The following is a 27,022-nucleotide window of genomic DNA, read 5'->3' as shown; positions in this document are numbered from 1 at the left end:
GTACAACTACTGTTTGCAAACATGAAAAAGTCGGAAAAGGATAAATTGTCGAAACCATACACAATCTTGAAAACCTGGATCAAGTCCCCACGTAACCTCCTAAGCTCCAGTGTGGTGAGATTCAACAGTTGTAACCGCCTATAATAAGGAACCCTCTTTAAGGAACTAATCATCCTAGTAGCCCTCCTCTGGACCTTTTCAAGTACTTCCTTATCCTTAGCAAAATAAGGGTTCCAAGCCTGCACAGCATACTCCAGATGAGGCCTAACCAACTGCTTATAAAGCCTAACTACGATGTCCTCTTTCAGAAAACTGAAGTTCCTCCTTATAATACCTACAACCCTATTACCTCTTTTAGCAGCTTCAAGACAATGTTTGGAAGGTTGCAGAGACGAGTCAATGTAGATACCTAGGTCTCTTTCAACAGAGACCTCCTGTAACTCCACACCATTTAGATTGTATGTAAACTTTTGGTTACTACTACCAATGAGCATTACCTTACATTTATCAATATTAAAAAGCATTTGCCACCCCTGAGACCAGGAAAAAATCTTATCTAAATCCGCTTGAAATTTCTCAGAATCGCTTTTGGAAGAGACCTCAGAATACAATTTGGTGTCATCAGCAAACTTCTTAGCTGTACACAAAATATCTCCGTCGATGTCATTTATATAGGCAACAAACAACAGGGGACCTAATACAGATCCTTGTGGAACCCCACTAGTAACGTTCTGCCAAGAAGAATCACAGCCATTAATTACCACCCTCTGTTCCCTATTACCAAGCCAAATCCCTATCCAAGACAGTAAATTCCCTATGACACCCATGCTCTTCAGCCTAAGTAAAAGACGCTGGTGGGGAACTTTATCAAAGGCCTTCTGGAAATCCAGGAACACAACATCTACAGACCTCTGCCTATTTAGTGAGCTTGTTACATCTTCTTTAAACTCAAGGATATTAGTGAGACAAGACCTTTTTTGACAAAAGCCATGCTGAGACTCTCTGATCAAAGACTGACTGCTGAAGTGACAGACCAAAGACTTTTTAACAATAGACTCCATGACCTTACAAACTACACTAGTGAGACTAACGGGCCTATAATTACAGGGCTTAGTCTTATCACCCTTCTTGAAAATTGGGGTAATATTAGCACATCTCCAGTCCCTAGGAACATAATCTTCATCCATAAATTTACTAAAAATTAACGAGATTGGAACGCAGAAATAGTGTGCAAAAGTCTTTAACAAATACGGATGGATTGCATCCGGTCCAGAAGCTTTAGAAACATTTAGACGAAGCAACTCCTTTAAGACAACATCATCCGAAAATAAGACCGTATCCAGTTTAGGCCTATCACTGCCCCCCTGAAAATCTGGAATACTACTTCCCTTGTGAAAACCGACACAAAATAGTCGTTCAAAAGATCTGCAAGATCCTGACTATCAGTAACTATCTTATCAGCCTGTGGTGCCCTAAGGGAAACAATTGCATCTTTAACTTTCTGCTTTGACCTGACATAAGAAAAGAAGGCCTTTGGGTTATCCTTAATTTTTAGGGCAATGCTTTTTTCGAAATTCAATTTTGCATCAGAAATACCTTATACTAGGCGTAGTCAATTACGACGATACGTGAGGTTGTTTTGTGATTCCTATAAAGCATGTATCCCGAAACTTCAAAGCGTACCTCTATTAAAGATTAAATAAAAACATATTCCAACAGGTATAAATAACTAACTTTGAAACGTTGCCTTCAATTATTATAACTTGGTTTATTGTGTGATATTTCACTCCTCGTAATAGTAAATATCGTTTTCTTCGATGTAATCGTATCGGTGCACATATGTAATGGAAGCACACACCGTGTGATGTGTGTACTATAAGGTTTTCTATAAGTTTACTTTCGATTTGCAATATAAACGTGTAATATTGTGCTGTTTATAACACACCAGTCCGGACCAAATCAGTCAAAGTATAATCTACCAAATCTTCACAACTGAATGAATAATTATAACAGCATTTCTAGATGATTGTCTCATTTTACCTGGGGCGATAAATACCAGGGCTGCTTTGTTTAACTAACCGATTTAGAAATAACACCTTAATACCATTGTTGCTTCCTACCGCCATACATCATTGACTAAGACAGACTGCACACACTATAAAGGAATTGGTCGTGGTTAGCTGGGTTGTATGAATTTGTGCGGTTCTCCAGTGTTAAAAGAATAATATGAACTAAAAGAGGAAGTTCAAATGACTATGACGATTGGATTTAAGGAGTATTAGTTTTTAAGGACAAATTTAATGTTACATTTCTGAAAACCAATATTTTTACCGTTGGCTGTTATTCAAGCTATGTATAAATTAAACAGAACTATGCACTGAATTGCAAAAAAAAGATGTACATTAGTTAAGACGTTGGTAATAGCATCGCTTCCATTAATATACATCAAGCTAGCAAGACATGCCATCCACACATATTCCTATATTTTACTGTATACCATGGATCTGCCCAGCGATCGCCCCCCCCCCCCACCCTTGAGTACCACGAAAAATTAATTTAATTAAAAGCAGGAAGTATCACTAAAGCACTCTTTTCAGGTTGAATGAAGCTAAGCGAGCCTCCTCAATCTTTCCCCTGAAAGTTCGTCTGCCACGTATGGAGGCTCAACAAGGACATAGGAAGGGGAAAAAGATGTTCTCAAATCTCTAACTTTTGAAAAATATTTACATTTATCTTTATATTTTGACTTTTAATCTCAACATTTTGACTTGCAAATTCAAAATGTTGACATTTTGTTTGTGACTTTTGAATTCATAATTTTAAGATAAAAGGTTAAGAATTGTGAACCTAAAGGTAAAAATGTTGATATAAAAATTCAAAATTGTGTGATTTAAATGGGGACACTTTTTTCTCACCTTGGTTCCTACTAAGACAGTGTATATACGTAATACAATACTCTCATGTTTGCTCATTTCCTGCAACGTGGGAGTCATTTTGGGCAATCATTTGTTTGTACCTCATAGCGCTTAGAAGTTTTATAATGTTCCCTTTGTGAGAAGTGCCCCTTTTAAAATTATGCCCCCTTCATAGTTCTAATTTCTGCTGTACACATAACTGCTTAAGTGTGGTATATATATATATATATATATATATATATATATATATATATATATATATATATTACTGTAGAGGTTAGGTTTCCGATGACCCTAGGAACCCTTTTTAACTGGTAGAAATTTTGAATAGAGCACTTTTACCGTTCTTCGTCGGTCTATGGACGTAATATGTGATTCGTGTTAGTCGTGAATCTACTCTAATCATCGATCTACTAATTAACATGAATGAAAATCGTAGGAGATATATGTCCTGTGTAAACATTTAATAAAAACTATGATGACTTATTACTGCCATTATACGTTGATGTTGTCTTCGCTAAACACAACCAACGTACGTACCATTGACACTACAAACAGTAGTTTGCCATACTAACATTTGCTTTGTTGCAACTTTTGTACATTCTGCCAGTCTTGGCACCCTTACACATTGTATAATATGTTAGGTTTGGCTAGATTTGGGCGACATCAGCAATTGCCTTGCAGTAATTAGGAATTAGGAATCATTCAAATAAAGAAAATATCGTAACACTTATTTCAGTTGAAAACATTCGGATTCTTATTTGTACATGTTTACTTAATAGCATAAATTGGAAGATTGTTTGTATCTGTTGTCTTGTTTTTTTTTTCATTAGCCGTCTATTGTTCACTCCAAAATATATGTTCCCTCTCCAATATAGTCATATTTTCTTCGGATCGTTTGCACACGTGAAGTTTGTTTCCATAATGTTCAGCATAAAAATGTCGTGCTTGCAAGGACCAGTTTCATTTATATCCAGATACTGCCTTGGTTTGATTAGATGTATGTGTTACAACGCCTAGAAACTTTTCTCTTTCACTTTAGCGCTCTACTCAGAATAGACAGAAAAAGATTGGGTAAGGTTGTTACTTCAAATCGATTCCAACTTTCTTGTATATTATACAAATAATGAATGGTTATGAGTGCAATAGGGTAAATATTTCATGAGTTGAAGGATGGAATGTTCCATCAACGAGGCGCAGCCGAGTTGAATGGAACAAATTACATCTTTCAACGAATTAAATATTTGCACTATTGCACGAATGGAAACCATTCATTATTTGTTTTATACAACACCTTCAAATGTGGATAAAATTGGATGTAAAATGCACTCATGCAGTCATGCAACAGATTGTTTTGAACAGACAGGTTTCTCTGCTCTCTTACCATTGAAAAAAGTGCTATCAAAATAGTATAACGCATGGTTCTATCATCATAGCGTGCAATAGAGAGGATTTTGCATGCAATCGACGAGCAATTGACCAATCAAATGGTCGGAATATAACTAGGTGTTGTATAAAATTTAAAATGACACTTGTAAGTGTGGGAAGAAGCAGGGGTGGTAGCGCAGTCTTGGATTCTTGCAAGTTTCATAGTTCGTTGTATGTGTGCAATATCTAATAGAAAACGTGTCGCACTAGTGTACTATGACTTAATCTCTGTATATATTGGTAAACACCTGGGATATATGGCAGGGATACCTCGGATCAAACACCTCGCAAAAATAAGTAACAATAGGCATTTTATGGATATCCCCCAACGAATTAAGCTAGTTTTTGCTTCGGTTTGCTGGTCTTACTTGTCACAATTAAGTTCCGCCGAAGTTCTACCTAGTTGGCAGGTTGGAACTAGGAAGGTTATTCTCATCGACCACTATAGATATCCCACAAAAATCCCAGTATGAAAACACATACATGCCACAGTATGTTATGTGATACGTAGGTGCCGGCACATGACCACAGGGAAATTAAAGATCTTATTGGTGTGTGTTATGGAAATCCAGCTCTGAAGTTCATATATTTTAATTATTTTACTACGTGTAAGAGAAAAGCAAATGGAGTATGTGAAAAAGTGCGTGGTCACTGGTGAACAAACAACTGCCTTTGGTATTTCTTTCTACTAAGGCTAGCGAGGCTTAACAAAGATCAACGTTACGATTGACTAGTTCTTGCATAGTTTCAATCAGTCCTCACCATTATCAAATGATAAAGGTGAATTGGTAATTTAAGTATTAAACTGTTTGTTGTGTTGTCAAACAAATCATTGCATCACTGTTGGAGGTCGCACGTGATGCATTTAATGACATGTATATGTAATCTTATGAAACCGTTCCATAATCGTAATTCTCAGGAGTATTCGACGAGATATTAACTTGCCCTAAGCAACAAAAGGTAGATTCCATATGCGTCATAAAACTGAGCAATACAAAACGTCACATTTTCTGGTAGAAATTGTCACACGCCATTGCATAGCAATAATAATTTGCATCCTATACATGGCAGCTATAAGATCATGACCTCAGTTGTTGTGGAATCATATACATGCAAGGCGAACCACTAGAGTTGAGTGTCGAAAGGGACAAGGGGTCACAATGGTTGGTATACGTTGTTATGCGCGATTCCGCATTGACATATACGATCGAGGTTAATGTACACGCCGATTGTTGAGTAATTGTCGTGTGCCTCGTCGACAAGCGGTAAGATTATTTTTGGGGTACAAACTAGAAACTAGAACTTGATCCAAGTTAGAACTTAGCTAGGCAAGGACTTCACAGTAGGGTGACATGTGAATATCTTCTTAATAGAAAACGCTATAGTAAATTTGATTTAGCGAGAATTTCATTTGAACAGTTCCCATATTCAAAGTGCGTGTCGTAACCAATGAACGTTACTTAAAACAGGCGCATTCGTAAAAACCGTTACAAAGGCTTTCACACCATCAGTGTATTAATTTAGTAACTGTTGTTTCCCTGCTATTGTATATAGTATGACCTCTGCCTCGGTTGGATACATATGAATAGATTTGTTATGTTACTGCGTTACCTGCAGAAATGACTTATATTTTAGTAAAGCTTTCAAATACAGGTAAACAATAGAAAATGTGATAGAATTGCTCAAATCAGAACGTATGGCACATCAGTTGTACGACAGGTTTTAACACGGCGATCACGGTTATACACGAAGTAGTGGATGTGTTCCTCCAAAAAGCCTTGTATATCGGATTGATGTCTGCACACTTTGGATATGTTGACTGTGTTTGTAATGGAATTCCGATGTTGTCACATTGACCTTAGATTTAGAAAGGCTTGATCTACTGCTATGGCATTGTATGTTCATCAGCACTTCCTCAACCAAACAGTTGAACATCACCTCCCATTCCAGGACCATTCGATACTAGAACCAATTATCAAGGATTGAATATAACAATGAAAGATTTCCATATTACTCTAAAGGTGATTGAGTCAACGATATTTACTCCAGAACAAAGGAAATCCAACTAAACCCTGATTAGGTAAGTAAGTAAGGTTAATATATTGTACTTATAAATGGAGGAATTAAGGGAGGGAGGTATAGTGCAGGACCTGCTGACAAAGGAGGAATCCACCACTCCCCCTTTCCCCCTACACACACACGTACACGCTAGACTGTATTAGGTGTCGATTTGTATTCAAGTTATTCCATTTTGGAGTGAGTTTGTGTATGTGTGATTTCCCTTTGTTGTTGATTTTCAACTCACCTATGTGGTTCACTTTCTTCTTTGTTTTTTGTTAACAACCTGCACTAATTTGAGCATTTATTGCTCTACGCTTAGCCCGTTTGCATTCCCGTTGCGGAATAGAGATATTTTATTTGGACGATTGTGTCTAGGAACTTAGGGAAAAAAAGTTTCACAGGTCCCTTCGAGAGTTAACGTTACCCCCCCCCTCAACCCGGCCATGCTCTGTACATTATATAGGTCACGTGCATTTTGTTTGGTAAGGCACATATCAACAACTAACCCTGTACAACAAACCCTGTACTTGTACAAGTACCTTGGAATTTTATAAAGTTATTATATTGTACTAATCAATGAAGGAATTAAGGAAGGTACGGATAGTGTAAAACCAGATAGCCATGCAAAAGACTTGTACCCCAGTCCCCTCCCATCAAAAAAAAAAAAAAAAAAAAAAACATGTCATGGATTATGGCTTGTTCAAGAAAATCTACTTTGCATCGAAGCGTACATTAAAACAGCAAGAACAACTATAAAGTGCTTAAACTCCGTAACGGTTGCCATGATACAATTATTCCGTCTGACGTCACTGTGTCTATACTTCTCTATGATAATTATTGTCTCTTTGTGGCAACAAATTCGCATCAGTTGTTTTCATTTGTTCAAGTTTATAAAGTATTTTATGCATACGGAACTTACCCGACTACTAAGTTTGTAAAAGTACCCAGTCTTCGCTATGCCAGATATTGTACACTACAATATGCTGGAAGCAAAATGTCTTTAATGTGAATACAGTTATTGTAAGATTAGTTTCTGCAAGCTTTAAATCCAGACCTACATAGCGAGGTCTTCTCAATTACTGGTCATGTTCCCTACACTGAACTACGTTAATCCACACTGATGTGCTATCACTCTTGTCATAGACTAGTCATTAATCGAATTTTACGAAGATTATTTTTGTATCAGGAACGTAAATTCATGGTGTGGGTAGGATAAGAAACGAAAGAAACACGAAATATCCGACAGTACTGCAATGGTCAATGGATCCCCACTACGGTTCTGGGATACAAATAAAAGCCATTGAATTCGTCGTTCCCACGTGTATATTTATGGAACTAGAAATCTAAGCAAGTAAGTAGTTGGGGGAGAGACTAAAAGAACGAAGTTTGTTTTTACATAATTGCCAGTAAACGGTTTAGTAAAGGTATTTTTTAAAAGCCATGATTGCCATCTTAGAAATTAAAGTTGAATGACTGTCACGCGAATTATGTTTATTTATAGATTATTTACAGAGTCAAACCAAACGCTAAAAACATGATCATTTTGTGTTTGCTGTCAGGAGAATGATCGAGGTCTACTTATCTAAATCTTAAAGCAGCTTTTTGAGTCCTCTCTATGATTATCTCAACCGCATTGACCCCACGATACCATAACGACATACACACCTAGCTTATCTATTCAAATCTAACTTCAAATGGTGGTATAAGGTCGAAGGATTTACAAATTTGAACGTTGTTTCTCTCGATGATATTTTCCGTTAGGTTCGCAATAAGCCCCGCCTATAACATGAATATTTAAATTATTTGAACGTCATGGAATAATGAGGTAAATAATTTCACTTTGCCGACGTCGTAAGCAATCCAGTACACCAATATATACTACAACACCATGCTCTATTTATGTGCCTTGAGTATGGCTGTGATAACGACTCAGCTTTTTCGGATTATGAATGAATCTTTTTTAAGCAACAGCTTATAAATAAACTTGTCAGTTATTCACGCATTGGTTGGATTCAAAGTAGTGGATTTGGGGAACTGTATGCGATTGCTTCTAAATGAGAAATTTGTCGGAAGACTCTTAACTTATATCTGAAGAAGTCCTTTATTACTCGCCAATTGGTGCTCTAGGTAGGGAAGAACTTGGCTTATATTTTAGTTTGATGTTTTGTGATGAATACATGTAAAAACCCCGATGGATGTCAAAAGGGTGGCTAAACGGCGACAAAACGCAAAAAGCTGCTTTAAAAAGTTATAACAACTTGCAAGCAAAATACCGATTACAGTAGTATCCCAGCCCGCTGAAGAAGGCTAAATGGGGTGGGGGCGGGGAATTCGAGAATCATCTTTTCTTTTGCTGAGATATAAATATGTTTGAGTTTAGTCATAAAAAAGAAAAGTACTGATTGTGCAATAACCTATAACGTCACAACATTATGCACCTTAAATTGTCTTTGTTTTCTGTTATACCTGAAAGCGGCTTACGTAACCTTTAGTAGGGTACGGTGACCAGACGTCCCCGATTTTTGGGGACAGTCACCGATTACAGTGTGCTGTCCCCGATAAACAAGTTTCCCTGAAAATGTCTCCGATTCGTCAAAATGTTCAGGAATTTCGAAAATATTCCACATTATTAGTAAAATAATTGTATAAAGAAAAAATGGTCAAGTGTGCAGTCGCAGAACGGTACTTATAACCAGTATTTCAGGTGGTCCAGTGTAAAGTGGAAACACTGTTAAAATATGCTAGCTCGATCTAGCCTAGCACTCTTTCGACCGTATAATTGCAACTACGGCGACAAAACCACAATTATATTAGTGAATTTCATCTAAGAAAAAGCTACTTTTTTGAAAATAAACTTGATTGAAAAAGTGCTAAGTATCACCATTTTACATTAAGCACCTCTAAGGGTAGGGGGTACCCCCTCCCCTTATACCCCTCCCCCATATCAGTCACGCAATAAATGTCCCTGGTTCCAGTCAGGAAAATATGGCACCTTATAGTAGGGCCATATAATTTAGTAATTTACAAAAGCCTATCGACCAACTATTTTTGCGTTCTATACGCATATGTTGCCATATTAGTACCGTACTGTGCATGTGATAAATCACTGAATTATGAAACAGACACAGGCTGTTATGCGTATTATAGTATAATAATGACTCAGATCGTGTCTCGAAAAGTTGGGGGTTCGTGGACAACTGTGACATCCACAGGGGGTTCGTGGGGGAATAAAGTTAGGGAAACCCTGGTTTAATGCTTAAGCAGGGGGGGGGGTCCCTGGTATGTGCGCTAGTCTGTGTATCTAGGGGTATCAATATATTGCTGGCTGGAAGAGAGTTGGTTCTTGCTGCCGGGGTTTATGTTAACAGTCTGGTGGACATTTTTGTCTCTGAACTTAGTATACGGGGAAGTAACAAGAAAAGGATATACCATGTGGAGGGGGTCAGCTCATATATGTAGCAGGGTAGAGAGCGGTGCGGCTTGTTATTGGTTTCTGATATGTGTCAATGCTATCGGATATGTCCTAATTGGTCAGTTACTCGTGTATAGGCTTCTACACAGTTACGGTGTCGTTTATATTGCTATGCGAGTAGCGTTTTTATACATTAATGTGGTATACATTAAGAACAAGTTCCAGGCAGACTCCTTGCCGAATTTTATAGCGTTTGTCAGAGGCAATGTTTTAAAGGTTATTTTTGGGCTTCTGCAGAAAACATATGGATCGGATTGATGCACTCTGCAGCTGCGCTGCGCACACTGCGTGTGCGGTTACAATGCCGTTGCAGCGTAGGGTTCACGGGCTGACGCGGTCCATCGTTAGCTGCGCTGCCTTGCCTTTCACGAATTCATCATTTGCTGCGCTGCGTTGTCTATAGCGCAATGCCGACAGTTAAACGCGCTGCTAGGCAACTTGCGAATTACAGAATAGTTGTGCCGGGATAGGGTTAGTTTATGTACGTTATCCGTGTGTCGTGTTTTAGTCACTGGGGTATTCCTACTTATATATATTTATTTGTTTGTCACACTGGGAAAGATGTACTACAGGTACAGTGTAAAAAGACAAGTGCATATACTTATAAATCTCAGGATGCACTGTTAGTGTATTTTATTCAACGGTGTCCTCGATTCTATCCCTACCAACCCCCCCCCCCCCCCACACACACACACATTACTTACCAACCGACTACGCCACAACATAACTGGAACGGACAGCGTTATAATACATTCAATGAGTACTACAAGCGTTCAGTGTCACAAGGGAGCACGTCACGGGGTTGGAACGTTTTTTTTACGCGATTCCGCATTGAAATATTTGGTCAAGGTTAACGTATACGACGAAGGCTGAGTAATTGTCGGGTGGCTCGTCGACAAGTACAAAGGAGCTCTAGTACTTGATCCAAGCTAACACTTAGCTAGGCAAGGACTTCATAGTGCGATGATCTATGTGATTTAAGTTCTAAATATAACCGTTATAGTAGGTTCAATTTAGCGAGAATCTCATTGAGCCGTACCCATATGCAAAGTGCGTGTCATAACCAAAAAGCGTTACTTAAAACAGGACGATTCTAAAAGGCGTTATAAAAGCTTTCACGTCATCAGTGTATACATATAGTAACTGACGTTTCCCTGCTATAGTATATGTAGTATGACCTCTGCCTCGGTTGGATAATTATGAATAGATTTGTTATGTTACAACGTATACTTAAGAAAGACCCACATTTTAAAGGTTTTTTATTGGAATAAAAGTAAACAGTATATAAATGTGATACAATTACTTAAATCAGAACGTATGGTACATCAGTTGTACGACAGGCTTAACACGGCGATCACGGTAATACATGAAATAGTGGATGTGTTTCTCCAAATAGCTTTGTACATCGGATTGATGTCTGCACATTTTGGATATATTGCCTAGTTTTGTAATGGAATACCGATACAGTCACATTGTTCTTAGATTAGCAAGGTTTGATCTATTGCTACGGCATTGTATATTCATCACCTCTTGCACAACCAAACAGTTGGATATCGCCTCCCATTCCAGGACCATTCGACAACGGAACCAATAAGACAAGGATTGAATATAACAAAAAAGGATTCCCATATTATTGAAACTAAAGGTTCTTGAGTCAATGTTATTTACACCAGAACAAAGGTCATCCAATTAAACCATCATTAGGTGAGTAAATAAGGTTAATAGATTGTATTAATAAATGGAGGAATTAAGTGAGGTGGGTAAAGTGCAAGACCTGGTGACTTAGAGGGAATCCACCATTTCCCCTACAAACACACAAAGACAGACACGCTAGTGTGTATTTATACACCATTTAGTGTCTATTTGTATCCGATTTGTTCCATTTTAGGTACATGTGTGTGTGTGACTTGTATTTGCTGTTGATTTTGAACTCTCCTATGTGGTGTGCTTACTTCTTTGTTTAACAATAAATATATTCTAATCAATTAGGAATTATAAAAGTAAGTCAACGTACCCACCACTTCCTACAGTAAATAGGTCACGTGTCACCAGTCGGATGAGACAGCTATCTACAACTAGAGAACCGATACTTGCACAGTATATTAAGTCAACATATTGTATTTTTTTCCTCACCACTCCCCAAATGATATTGTAGCATGACGTATTATGGGGAATAACATCCCCTGTAAAGACTTTTGGTAGTGGAATCTTTCTCTTGTGTTCACTGTGGTAACCTCTGTGTTAAGCTGTCTGTATTATGTGCGTGTATTTGTCTCTTCACAGCATTTGTAGTTCAAAGCTTCTATAAAAACTATACCTAACTACATGTCCTCAAGTATTATTTCGATGTAGCCGACCTCACAACAACTAGTGCATTTAAAATTAATGTTTAGGATTAATTCGCATTAAGTAGAAGCTCATTATGCAGGTTATACCTATTACCTGTGACAAAAATAAAAGTTGAATGGCACATTACTACGATCCGCATATAAAATATAGTTTAACTTTCTGAGAAGGTACCAGATATATGAAGTACATATGAGCATGCGTACATGCTTTAAATACGGTGATACGACCTTAATCGATGTTGGTGACCATATAGCCATATTGGCCGTTCACTATATTGATATAGCGGGGAACATTTACATGTGGTTCAGGCGACGAATATATTGTATTCAAGAGACAAAACGTTATTAACGTAAGAGTCCAGCGGTATATTAGAGTTATAACTAACACACTTATGTTAGGTACTAATTGAGAGAGCCGAAATTAAACAACCTTCTAGCATTCAAACAAAAATGATGGCTGCTAGGAAGGAGCATAAGGGCAAGGGGGTGAGGAGATGGGAGGAAAGGAAATAACACCGTTATTTCGCGTATGTCTTTTGCACAAGAAATAACAATTTTTTTCAAATAGAAGGTTAATTAAGCTTTTGCAGCGTTGCTGCTTTTGTTTTAACAATGTAGTAATCCGTCACAATCCTACAAGCATCTATGTGTAGTCATGCATAGAGTCAATGTATGGTTCGTTATTCTTTACAGTGGTGTGTAATTCGCTATTTTGGCTACTCTATACATATCACGTTTTATGCTAGACACATTCGAATCACAAACCTCCATTTCCTCGTAGAATACATATAATTCTAATACATTCCTAAGGAAAGTAAATACCGAAACTGAAGCATTTATTACTTATTCCTGTTGTATTTATTTATCATCTTTACCAAATCTCAAATTCCTTGTCTTCCATTATTTAACTCTGATCTTCCAAAAAAACGACCTTGGCGAAGCGTCTTGCAAATGCGATACCGTATCCATAGTAACTGTCATGTTAAAACGCACAATGAAATAACGCGGATGCTATACATCAAGTTTGTTAAAACTTCTTCGAACTTCAATCACATCCACCGCCAACCCCCACTCTCCATTCTACCTCTAGATTTAACCATCGCATTTTTTTATGAGTCTGCCCTGCCAAAAAAAAAAAAAATTAATTGTATCCGTTATATTGATGGAACCTCATATTACCTTTTTACCCCTGTCTAACATCCCCCACCCTGTTCTCCCGGTAACCATCATTACATTTTCACACCAAAGTACATTTTTCCAAAATAAAATCAGCTTGCTACCATTTATCATTATTACAATTGTTGAAGCAAGATATGAAACTTTTTATCAAATTCTCAGCACATTCAAACTGTATACATTCCTAACATATCTGTGTAACTATATTTTCCGATCGCCTCGATTTTACCTGATGATATTCGGGGAAGTCGTGGTAATAGAGCTTTACGTGTGTACTTGGGTGTATTTTGCTGTCGCAGCTTTTCTACTGCAACATATGGTACGGAATGCTAAGTTACTAGAAACTATTTCAATACCTTTTGTGTTGGTTACGTCAATACTAAGGCCAGGGTGACTACTTTTGGTTTTTCACCAATCTAGGTTGACGCTACTTTATGAAGATTTCAAGTTTTCTATCGGTTTACAGATTCCATCGGTTATGCGAGAAGTGTTGTTAACCCCAGCCGTATTGAAAGTATCTGGCAGAAATATCTAACTGGTAAGTGAAGCAGTAAATGCTATAGTAGAAAGTGAATTTAGTAAACTAAACACACATAGGAAACGTTATTTTTTTCTGCTATGTAGTTCTGTTATAATGTGTCTTATTGTGTGGTTTTTGCCCAAATCTACTGAATGCTGCTTTAAAGTACTTTCAATTAGCAGCCTACTTTTTCCACGAAAATCCATGTCAGCAAGGAAGTCTTCAAAAGATTCCAAATGTCGTTTGCCAATAGAGAATATTTCCAAAACACCAAATTAATAATATTATCTAACAATGATGAATATTGTGTAAAAGTAAGTTGGCCTGACGTTTCGATCCTAGCAGGATCTTCTTCAAAGGTTAAATGACAAGTAACAGTAACAGAAGGGACAAAAACACGCACAGAATACAGACAGATTAATGAGCATGATGAACACAAAGAGATGGATGTAAGGGGATTAGTGGACAAGGGATGGAGAGAAGAAAGAAAGAAACCAACAGGGGAAGAGGAGAGGTAGGAGATAAACAGAGGAGGGACAAAGAGAGGATTAAGGGAAGGGGTTAGGGAATAAACTGGAGAAGGACAAAGACAGAAAGGTGTGGAGAAAAGAGGATGGAAGAGAGCTATGAGTAGAGGGGTGATGGGGGGGGGTGGACAAGGGGAGAAGGAGGTGGGGACAAAAGAAAAGTTAGTCATGTCCTTCCTGAATGTTGAGCCCATGAGGTTGAATGGTGCGAAGACGTTGCATCCACAGCCTCTCTCTGCTGATTCGTATTTGGGTAAATATTAGCAGAAAAATATTGTTATGGAACTAAAACTGCGTATGTTAACAGAACCCAAAAATAAAATAAAAATTAGACATGACTGTGTCACCGGAGTGACACGGACCCAGCCATTCATCCTTTCATGACCTTTGACCCTAACTTTGTGTATACCTCATAGACACTGGTGAAAAGCAATGCATAACGTGTTAGTCGCATTATCATAGGCATCGGAGTAAATTAAATCATTGACACCTAGATGACCGCATTTGACCTTTGACCCCATAACCGTTATTATGCTTTTGTTCTATTTTTATTTTTTTGTTTATGTTTCTTTTGTTTGTTGTTTTCTAACATGCAGTTTCTTTTAAGAAGGCCTATTTGCTTTAAATTACATTACAATCATGAGATTCAAAGCTTTTAATTTAAATTGGATTTTAAAAATGGGTAAATCTGCAAAGTTGGTGTGTCGAATAGGCTACTAACACATTTGCGTGAATTTTGACCCCACAAGCAGAGGTCATATAATAAGGTAGTCATTGACTTTTCTTAATCTTTTATCAAGGCCTACAAGATGGCACATCTAGTTCTGTGTTTTGACCTTGTTTTAATTTTCTTTGCACAGTTAACGTTTATTACCCTTGTGACGTCATGCATGACCTTCGATCCTAATTGAGCACAACCCAATGACACTGACTACAGTTCATTCATATACCATACGGCCATAGGTCAGATGAAGAGGTCACCACTGACAAATTTCAAATTTCTGTCCGAAGCCAACATGCTGACACTGTTACTGTTGCCATTTCAGATTGTTTGAAATGTGACCTTTCTTTGACCTTTGACCTCTTAACCCTATGTCAGACTTAAAGGTCACTGTGGACAATTTTGAATGTCTGCCAAAGAACGTGAACATGATGACTTTGTTACTTTTTTCCATTTGGGGTTGTTTGTGATTTGACCTTTCTTTGACCTTTGACCCCCCTCAACCGTAAGTCAGACAAAGAGGTCGCTGTGGACTATTTTGGATGTCCACGAAAGGTGACTATGAAGACTTTGTTACTTTTTCCATTTGGGGTTGTTTGTGATTTGACATTTCTTTGACCTTTGACCCCTTAACTGTAAGCTAGACAAAGTGGTCAATGTGGACAATTTTGGATGCTTGTCCAAGGTGAACATGTTGACGCTGTTACTTTTGCCATTTGAGGTTATTTGTGATTTGACCTTTGACCCCTTAACCATAGGTTGGACGAAGAGGTCATTGTGGACAATTTTGGATTTCTGCCAAAGGTGAACATGTTGACACTGTTACTTTTGCCATTTGAGGTTGTTTGTGATTTGATCTTTCTTTGACCTTTGACCCATAACTATAGGTTGGACGAAGAGGTCACCGTGGACATTGTTTTATGTTTGTCCAAGGCCAACACATTGACACTGTTACTTTTATCATTTGAGCTTGTTTTACATTTGACCTTGTTTTTGACTCTTGTGACCCCAAATGACCTTTGATCAAAACTTCAAAAAATAAGTTTTGTAGAAGGCATATGACATATGATCAGGCTACATAATCTGTAGGAGTAGCGTTTTTTGTAAATTTTACATCTTGACCTTTGACCCCTTAACCGTATGTCAGATGAAAAGGTCAAAGTTGACTTTTCTTTATCTTTGGTCATGATCTACAAGATGAGATACTCAATTTTGCAATTTGAGCTTACTCTATTTTTTTTATGCAGTTAACCATTTTGACCCTAGTGACCCCTGTGTGACCTTTGACCCCAAACTGGACATGGCCTGAGGTACCCTTACGGTCAATGATTCTTGTGACTAAGTTTGGTGAAGCACGGTAAAGGCATGTACAAGCTATAGCGATTCCAGAAAGAAGAAGAAGAACAAGAAGAAACCATAAGATACAAGACCCAGCCCGCACTTTGTGCATGGCTGGGTAAAAAAATGGCTTCTGATCTTAAGTCTAAGAAAATGTATGTGGTGACGATGGTTCAATTCAAAAGAAATCTCTATATGTATATACATTAAATATGGATAGGATAGATGGATAAGATGTATGGGATTGATCGGAAGGATGGATGGATATGATGTTGATGGATGGATAGGATGGATACATATGATGGATAGGATGAATGTATAGGATGGATGGATAGATAGGATGGATAGGATGGATGGTTAGGATGGATGGATAGGATAGATGTATAGTATGGATCGATATAATTTGATGGATATGATGGATGGATGGATGGATGGATAATATGGATAGGATGGCTGGATATGATGAATGGATAGGATGTATGGATACGATGGAGAGGATGCATGGATAGGAAGGCGAGGATGGATATGATAGATGGATAGCATGGATGTTTAGGATGGATGGGTAATATGGATAGGAAGGATGGATGGATAAGATGGATGGATAGGATGTGTAGGATGGATTCATAGGATGGATAAGATGGATATACCCAGCAAACACAAAGCGTTATCATAACATTTTTAAAAGAGCCTCTAAAATATGTTTTTATAACGTTTAATTTGGTGTTATAAAAACGTCGGCATAACGTGTTTATGAGATATTAATGTTATATTAATGTTTTAACGAAAAATTCTTTGGAAATAATAGCCTGAAAACGTTTTCGTGACATATTTATTACACCACAAATAACGTTATCAAATCAAAAGACGAAACGTTTTAAAAATGTTTTTGTGTTTGCTGGGTATATCCATCTTATGGATGATATATGGATAGGATGAATGGATAAAATGGATGGATAGGATTAATAGGATGGATAGGATGGATGGATGGATGAGATGGATGGATTGGTGGATATATACGATCAATGGCTAGGTACAGATGGATAGGATGGATGGAAAGGATGGGTATATAGGATTAATGTATAGGATGGATTGATAGGATAGATGAATAGGATGGATAGAATAGATGGATAAGATGGATGGATAAGATTGATCGGATGTATGGAAAGGATGGATGGATAGGTGAATGGATATGATGAATTTATATGATGTATGGATATTCTGGATTCGATCATTCGAATGTTTTGGATGTATAGGATGAATTGATATAATGGATGGATAGGATGAATGGATAGGATGGACAGGATGGATGTATGGGATGGATTGATAGGATGGATGGATAGGATGGATAGGATAGATGGATAAGATGGATAGGATTGATCGGATAATATCGCAATTGGATGGGTGTAAAGAATGTGTAGCTATAATTGGATGGATAGGATGTATAGGCTGGATGGATAGGATGGATGGATAGGATAGATGGATCATTGTATACGCAGAGCCAATACAAAGTCCTAACTGTATCTGTATATCATAACGCTGTGTTTTGCCGTAAATTAATTAGATAACAGTTGAAAAAACTAGTGCATTTCCAATCGCCAATTTGGTATTGTTGAAAAAAGCATCATCTAGACTATAGCCAATTTTACCTAAAAATGTGCATTTTTCTCCTGTAACTAGCCATGAAAAAAAGGCGCAAAATTCAATGGAGATTTATCACAAAATACGACAAAAATTGAACTTTTTACTGATTTATTACGAAGATAAATGTTGTGAGATTAACCTTACCGCGTCATCAAGGGCGGCGGAACCGGGGGGGCACAGGGGGCAGGGCCCCCCCCCCCCACTTTTCCTCAGGTTAAAAATGTGCCCTTTTTCTTCATAAAAATTGAGGTGTCTCAAGTTAGCAAGAGGCCAGGGAATTAGAATGAATACTCGGGAAGGGCCGTTTCCGGCCATCTGAGGGATTTGTAAAACCAAACATTTTCTTGTACGCTCCGCGCCAACCGATGGTGGCGCTCCGCTCACATAGTCGTGCGTTGATGGAGTGATGTGTATACGCAAATAAGATAATACAATAAGAGTTATAATGGGTACTAAATATAAGGCTGCATCAGTCCAATCGAATTTCTGCAAAGTGCCCTTTGATGTCGGTGCCCCCCCAGATTAAAAGTGCTTCCGCCGCCCTTGCGCGTCATAGTGGCTGATGACGCCTTCTTTTGCATCATTCAAACAATCAAACCAGAGGGGTAGGTCGCAAGCAGTTTCGCAAAATTTCTTATGTCTGGCCTTCAGTTTTTTTTGGGGGGGGGGGGCGGGCTACAAGAAAACTGCTCTCTGAGCTCATTAACTCACTCGTTGGGGTCTGACTGTAGGCCTTTGTCTACTTTGACCAAAACATGGGCCCGGCCTTTTTCATTACAAAGATTTGAGATACAACTGAGGGTGCTACTGGCAAATACCTCAGAATTATTTCAACCTGTCTAGCCTAACTGCTTCCTAAGCTAGTAACTAGTAGTACAAGTAGGTGTATAAGCCTCAAAGTCTTAGGTTGTCTACCTATGGATGTCACCTACAATAAACGATATGCAATGCTAGCGAACAAGAATGCTTTAATCGTCATCCGTCACATAACGAACACATATTCGATCCCGTAGTAGTATCCAGTGATAGTAGTACTATATAGCAGTACTATCCAGTGATAGTAGGCTAATCATATAATATATCACACGCTAGGACCTAAACTGTTTAAAACGTGGTATCGAACTTAGCCGATTATACTATCTCTGTACAGCCTAGGTACTGTACAGTACAGTATTGCGAAGTTCGGACCACTGCGAAGTTCGGACACCCATAAGAAATGCACGATTTTACCCTGATAACCTACAGCAAGAGCCGATTTCACAAAAAACTACGATGCTAGCAGGTACTTACATATTTGTCTCTAAAAGGAAGTTATAGTTTGGGGGTTGTTTAAATCTTAGGTGTCCGAACTTCGAAGTGTCCATGCTACTGCAATTCGACCATTTCTCTGCAAACCCTAACTTCACATAAAGCTGCCAAAAATGCATCAAATCAGTCAAAATCTTTGAAAAGTTTCAAATGAAAAACATATTGTTACCTTATAGAGCCTAGATGATAAACTTCCGCAGGGAAATTGAATCAACAGTAAAAAGATAGTTTTGGATTCGTACACCTTAATTAGATTTCGTTTACGAACCATTTTGTGAATGGTCCTGGCCACAAACTTTTTCGGGTTTCTTACCCTCAACTTCATGGAGTTTGGAAAGCCGAAATTGCAAATAAATCAGTTCATATCCCTACACTAGTTTGAAGTGCCCTAATTGCAAATAAACGAGTGCATATCCCGTCCTACACTAGCATATTTTGAGGGAAAAAGTTTGTATTTAGAGTACCTTTGTTAACAGGTACTTGTGGTTACGAGTCATGCAATTGACCAGTTTTGCATAATTCTACCAGGTAGGCCTAAAGTCAACTAATATTCTTATAATCCTTGTTTGTGAATGTATATAGTGCTCTGATCTTAGCTGGTGATGTGACTGATGTCACTAATCATCCTTTGCGAGATGGACACCAGTCTATTGCAGAGTACCGATGAAGATGTAGCCTAGATGTAGCTATTAATGTTTGTCCCGAACATATTTAGTTATATAGAGGCATAGTAACTGGGGGGGGGGGGGGCGGGGACGTCTTCATATTGTTATGGTAAGGTATCATGGATAGGCCTACGTGGTAGGCTTACGTGGGCTTGTTATTCACGTTCTACGTGCCAGATATAAACTTTATTGAGAAATTGATTGATAGAATTGGGACAGGGCCCACCTTCACGGGTTACTTCTCGCATAACGAACGGGATTTCTCCGCGACGGAATACCTCGCAACGAAATGAATTTGGATAACCGAATGAACTTGGACAACGGAATGAAATTGAAGAACGGAATGAAATTAGACAACGGGAGTTTTTGCGAAGGCAACATATTCAGCAACTGTAATATAGATCAAAAATGTGGCGCAAACGGCGTGCATTACGATTGACCTTAACCTTTGATGGGAAGCCACTAAATACTAACCCGGGTCCTACAGCGGGTCGGACCATTTCGAGTGCCCTCGGAACTCGGTTTCGGGTGCAACTGTGCTCGGCTCTCTCGGTTCCCGAATTACGTTATTTTGCCCAGGTCTCGGAAGTTAGTTGACTCTATGTAATAACTTGTGAGGCCTGCTATGAGATAGAGATAGATATAATAGCGGTTTGAAACGGTACTTGCAGTTTTTAAAATGATATATGTACACAACCAGGTCTTGGAGGTTAGTTGACTCTATGTAACAACTTGTGAGGCCTGCTACGAGATAAAGATAGATACAATAGCGATTTTAAACGATACTTGAAGTTTTTAAAATGATATAGGTACACAACCAGGTCTTGGAGGTTAGTTGACTCTATGTAATAACCTGTGAGACCTGTTATTTGAAATGAAGATAGATCTAAACGTTTGAAGTGAATTTTGCAGCTTTTAAATTTGATATTTGTACACAACCAGGTTCTAGGAGGTTAGTTGACTCTATGTAATAACTTGTGAGACCTGTTATATGAAATGAAGATAGATCTAAACGTTTGAAGTGAATTTTGCAGCTTTTAAATTTGATGTTTGTACACAACCAGGTCTAGGAGGTTAGTTGACTCTATGTAATAACTTGTGAGACCTGTTATTTGAAATGAAGATAGATCTAAACGTTTGAAGTGAATTTTGCAGCTTTTAAATTTGATATTTGTACACAACCAGGTCTAGGAGGTTAGTTGACCCTATGCATGGGCGTCAACAGGTGGGGGACGGGGGGACATGTCCCCCCACTTTCCAAAGTGGAGGGGATATCATATCATTTGTCCCACCCACTTTTCAGAGTAGTTATTAAAAACAATCACATGCATATTCGCGATTTTCTATTTAAGGTCAAGAAATCTGGACTCCCTGGGCCCCTGCTATCTATCACTTACACCGTCATTTATCTCCCATTCTCCCAATATCCTAAATCTGCCCATTTAATTCGTTCGGGGGGGGGGGGGGGAGACCATTCGAAAGTGTATTGAATCTTGCACACATGTTGTTTGTATGGGTTCCAAGGGATTAGGTAAGCCATACAGGTAGATGGTGATGAGTTACTATGTTCATATCACTACCTCCAGTCCCTTGGACTGGACGGACGAATAGGGGTTAGGTAATTAAGGCTACATGTATTCGCCGGATATGGTAGATCTTTATTGTTGAGTGCCGGCTAGGCGCTACACACGCTCTGCGCGCGGTGCCTTTTTCTGATTATTATTATTAAAGTACCTGGCACATAACAACTGACGTCTCGCACCTACATGCATGTATTATATATACCACTCCACTCATCCCGGAGGTGACGGCGCCACTTTTTCAATATTTCGTTTGAGATGGACGCTGTGTAATTCGTCTCCCTTGGTGTCAGAACGGCATCTTTCTACCAGTACTTTCTGTCGGAATTTAGTTTTGTGAGACAAAATTTCTCCTCACAGATCTGGTTCTGATGTAACTAAAAACGACTCAGGAAGGCCGTCTCCTGCGATCTAGGGGGTCTTATGTACCCAAAATTTTCTGGTACGCTACGCGCCAACCAGTGGTGGCGCTCCGCTTAGATAGTATAGTGTCCCCCTCACTTTCTGAAACCTGCTGACGCCCATGGGTTCTGATGTAACTAAAAACGACTCAGGAAGGCCGCCTCCTGCGATCTAGGGGGTCTTATGTACCCAAAATTTTCTGGTACGCTACGCGCCAACCAATGGTGGCGCTCCGCTTAGATAGTATAGTGTCCCCCTCACTTTCTGAAACCTGCTGACGCCCATGACCCTATGTAATAACTTGTGAGACCTGTTACTTGAGATGAAGATAGATATATGGGTTTTAAACGGTACTCACAGTTTTTAAAATGATATATGTACACAACCAGGTCTTGGAGGTTAGTTAACTCTGTGTAATAACTTGTGAGACCTGCTATACTTGAGATATAAAGATAAATACAACAGTACTTTACATAACGGAAAGTTTTAGACCAAAACGCTCACAGCGAAAACTAAGATTTGCCTTTGCAGCAAGCACCTCTTTGCGGTTTTTCTGCTGACCTACTTTTCCCTGCTGCTCTGTGGACAATCACGCGACGGCGGAGAGCGTCAGGGACTGTTCCATTATACATTAGGGGGTTAATACCAATGTGATACTAGGCCGAACCCCACTACGACTTGTACTTGAATAAGTCTATAGGCTACAGTATCACTAATACTGTTTTATACGCAGCTAGTATAGACATTACACTGCAAGGCTATATTGCGTGCTAAACAGTACAGAACTATAGTCTTTAGAACAACTACATACCCCACAAACTGTGGTTTGGTACGCTCCAACTTAGTCGTTTCATCGCGTGGTCAGAAACAGGTTCAAAAGGATACAGAAAATGTCACTTTGGAGGTATTATTTTCAACCGAAATTACGATTAATTGAATGAATAAAGTCTTCTGAAAGTTACTGAGAAGCATTTTGAGTTAAATCTAACAATAACTCAAGATATCACAATCAAACGACAACACTTCTTGAATGCACATTCACCAACGTGTGCTGAGTACAGTATTGTGACGTCATGTCGATTGAGAACAAAGGGAAACAGAAGGAATATCCCTGATTTCTTTTTAGTTTGCAATTTGGCGTAAGGTTCTCATTGGTCAATTTAGTTAAGAATCGGTAGAAAACGTGATGAATATTCATAGTTTAATTCACCGTTTGAACTGGGATTTTAGGACTTAGCAAACAAAAGTTACGGGGCAAAAATAGCCCACACAGTGCGGAAAAACTAGGGTTTTCAAGTGTACTCTCATTGAAAATGTCCTAAAATCACTTTTTTAATTAAAAATTGGCGTAAGGTTACCAAAATATATATGGATTAAGGCATACACCACCAGAAAGCTAACAGTTTAAGCTTTCAAAATGTGGATGGTCCAAAATGATTGACTAAATACACATGAAGATACAGGTCAAAACACACACAAAATGGCTCTTGCGCTACACAGTTAAGGACCCTCTCGGAGTGCCGTGAGCGCTATGTTCCGTTATGTTGCAGCTTTCTTATATACATTTGTTAACTTAAAATGTCAAGAATAAACCGTGAAACGTTTGGATATTTGTGTATTTGTCTCCTATTTCCCCTCTTTTACTTAATCGCGAGCGGGACTTGGCCCGGCAATTCGTACGTGTTACACGAGCTCGTACCCCCACTATTAACGTGAAATGTACAACATGTGCATCTACGTAGTTATGCAAGACTGTGACGTCAGGTGAGATCATTCTCGCTCGGGATCTTTACCGATGAACCGAACCGCTACGCGGGTTAGTATTTAGTGGCTTCAAGGCATTGGAATGATTGTTGAAGTTATGAACCGCCTAACCCACTGATCTACACTGTGGCACTGTAGATCAGTGGCCTAACCATGTTTTTACATGAAGTTTACCTTCCGTTCGCTCACACACATTAATTATGTTTGTTCAAGCCTCAAGGTACGCCATAGGTGCTTGCAAACGATGGTTCGTACTGTATGCAGCCATTATTTTACGCGCTGGTAAAACAGGATCTTTCCGCGTTTGGTTTCTCTACTTATTTGCTTCAAAACACTGTTACTTACTGTACATCTTGATAATTCGAGTTGGTAACTAAGTTTAACACAGGTAAGTGTTTATCATTTTATTTATTAATTAATATCTAGGACTACTTGAACAATTTGACTATTATTATCATAAATGTCTTCTATGTACTAGTACCTGTACATGAACTAGTGTAGCCTGTAGGCCTAGCCTAAGTACGTTACTAGTAATACTAAACGGAAGCTACAGTATGTGTGTCGACCATATTCTTCAGAACGATGTTAATACTGTATGGTTGCCCTACAAAATTTCATGATAGCGTTGGAATATTGTAAACCACCATATTGAATTAATTCAACTATCAGAACCGTAACTGTGTATAGCAAAGGCTTCACAGTTAACGCACCTTTATTATTGACCTTCAAATATTACTAGCAACATACAGCAGGCAACCTAAACTGTTTGCAGCAAAGAAGAGTTACATATTTGATGAATTGTATTCCATTTCAGTTATATGCTGATCAAAATGGGGTTTTCTAAGCATTTAACATCCCCCCAGGTTTGCACATGTTTTTGGCATTTGGAAATTTTACCCTCTAAAAAAAAAGCCAAACTTACCTCAGTACCACATACAAATTACGATACCATTACCACATACATACTGTACTGTACAGTATAGTCAGTATTGCGAAGTTCGCCATACTGCGAAGTTCGGGCACCCTAAGAAATACACGATTTTCACCATGAAAACCTACAGGAAGAGCCAAATTTCACCAAAAAGTACGAAGCTACAGTTATTTTCTCTCCAAAATGACCCGTGTGCAAGAAATTACTTACATATTTGTCAATAAAATGACGAAGATCTATGAAGTCTGTTATAATTACTGAAAGAGCAACAGCGCCACCAATTTTTACCAGCGCCACACTGTAGGTTGCGTGGCCGAAATTCGCAATACTCTAGCAAGAAATACCAGTTCCACAATCACGAAGAATCTTCTTGGAAAACAACGTGAAAACAGTTTGCAGGAAAGAAAGTTTGGCCGTGTATCGTACTATAACAAAATTCTCCCACCATATGAAGTATATTTTCAAATGATTTATACCAGAAGATTTAGTTTTGGGGTGTTTTAAGTCTTAAGTGGGCGAACTTCGAAGTCACCATCCTACTACACTCTGGGCCCTGACCTGTCTGAGCTTAGAGGCTCAGAGCATAGTAAACAGCATCTAGAGTCAATGGATGTATGTACTTAGGCCTACACTTCAGTTAGCTTATCAACGAATGTGTTACTGTAATTTAGGGGTATTATAGAACTTGACACGGCAGACATTTTGTAGTCAAATTCTGCTCAATTGGTCTTGCATATGGGCACAGAACAATTCATATTTTGAGATCATTAGCATTCCTATCTTAAAGGGGAGTGGGTACTGTAGTGGCAGGAACCAAGGTGAGTGCAGATTTTGCATATTGTACGAAATCAATTATTTACCTTGTTTTTGGCCACCTTAGTACTTCCCACAAATCCCAGTAGTTTAGCTAATACTCTACAATGAATTTGACAGTCAATGTTCTGTAAAATTCTGAACACCAAGTGCTTTTGAGAAGCAGAAATACATGTAAGCCTATCACATGTAGGTTCACTTGAGCAATATAATGGTAGTTCAAGTAAGCTATGTGCACGTCTAAACATTACAGGTGCTCTATGATTATGTGTCGAACACAATCAGTGGTCAAAATGCTAGGCCTGGGCAACACTACCTACAGTAGGCATCTGTTTATTACATTAGCAAACTGGCAAAGATATAAGGCTAATCATGCCAGCATGAGTGTTCAAGAATCAAGTGTAATATTATTGTTGCTACTGAGCTTACCATTGCTACCATTTACCGTACAGTAGGTCCTGAGGCAGGAATGAATTACAGTTTCCTGGCTGGGACAACCACATTTCATGTATTTTGAATAAACTTATTCCAAATTTACTGAGTTATCCTTACAACAAAATATCATGTACATTGATTACTGTCGCTAAGCAAGAAGGCTTCGTGAAACTAGTGTCAAACACTCATATATATATATATATATATATATATATATATATATAGGAACTAGCTAAAAGTGAGTAAATAGCTCACTTTGTGACATTAATTAGACCCCAACAGAGTCCATCTCAGCAATCTCAGGCCTAAAAGTCTAAATTTTGGCCCAAATACTCATTTTAGACAACAGAAATCACTGACGCATGATATCACGGAACATCATTCCTGAAATATCAATTGCTACACTACTGTATGTATGCTACTGTAAGCATTGGAGCCATTAACATACTGGATTTCGGCCAAATTGCGAAAAATCACAATTTTGCATAAAGGTTTGATCAATTAATTGCTCCCATTGACTTGCACGCAGCGATACCTGTACTATTTGTAATATGTTACTGTAGCATATAAATCTGTTAGCAATGCTGTCTCCTATATTAGCATGTATGTTAGCATGTATGATAGCATACATATTGGCATGAATGAACTAGCATACATGTATGTTAGCATATACATGTTACTACATAGCTTGTAGGCTATGTAAGCAGTATGATACCATACATGTATGTTTAGCATGTATGCTAGCATGTATGTTAGCATACATGTATGTTAGCATGTATGATAGCATGAATGTTAGCATGTGTGTTAGCATGTATGATAGCATGTATGTCAGCATGCATGATAGCATACATGTATGATAGCAAGTATGTTAGCCTGTATGTAAGCCTGCTTGTTAGCATGTATGTTTGTGTGTTTGTTTGTGTGTATGCTAGCGTGTATGTTAGCATGTATGTTAGTATACAAATAATAAATGGTTA

The 27,022-nt window shown here is 38.4% G+C and overlaps 2 protein-coding genes across 12 annotated transcripts in view; both read left to right on the top strand.

Annotated features, from left to right (window-relative positions):
* The window catches only part of LOC139969971 (uncharacterized), a 480,181-nt gene that overhangs the window by 27,045 nt on the left and 426,114 nt on the right, over window positions 1-27,022 (top strand). The window lies entirely within an intron of this gene.
* Window positions 1-27,022, top strand: part of LOC139969961 (NACHT, LRR and PYD domains-containing protein 3-like) — a 184,791-nt gene that overhangs the window by 136,107 nt on the left and 21,662 nt on the right. For 4 of the 11 annotated variants that reach the window (XM_071975421.1, XM_071975419.1, XM_071975417.1 and 1 more), the window contains exon 2: window positions 13,867-13,938. The exons of 2 other annotated variants lie outside the window; for them this stretch is intronic. The gene's annotated coding sequence lies outside the window, so the exon portion shown is untranslated. Of the gene's footprint in view, window positions 1-5,167; window positions 6,424-11,185; window positions 11,581-13,866; window positions 13,939-22,573; window positions 24,255-27,022 lie in introns of those variants that run through there. 5 more of the 11 variants (XM_071975415.1, XM_071975425.1, XM_071975418.1 and 2 more) reach the window with 5 other exon arrangements.

This window comes from Apostichopus japonicus, chromosome 7, assembly GCF_037975245.1.
Source record: "Apostichopus japonicus isolate 1M-3 chromosome 7, ASM3797524v1, whole genome shotgun sequence".
Classification (NCBI taxonomy): domain Eukaryota; kingdom Metazoa; phylum Echinodermata; class Holothuroidea; order Aspidochirotida; family Stichopodidae; genus Apostichopus; species Apostichopus japonicus.
This window is presented reverse-complemented; position numbering and strand designations above follow the sequence as displayed.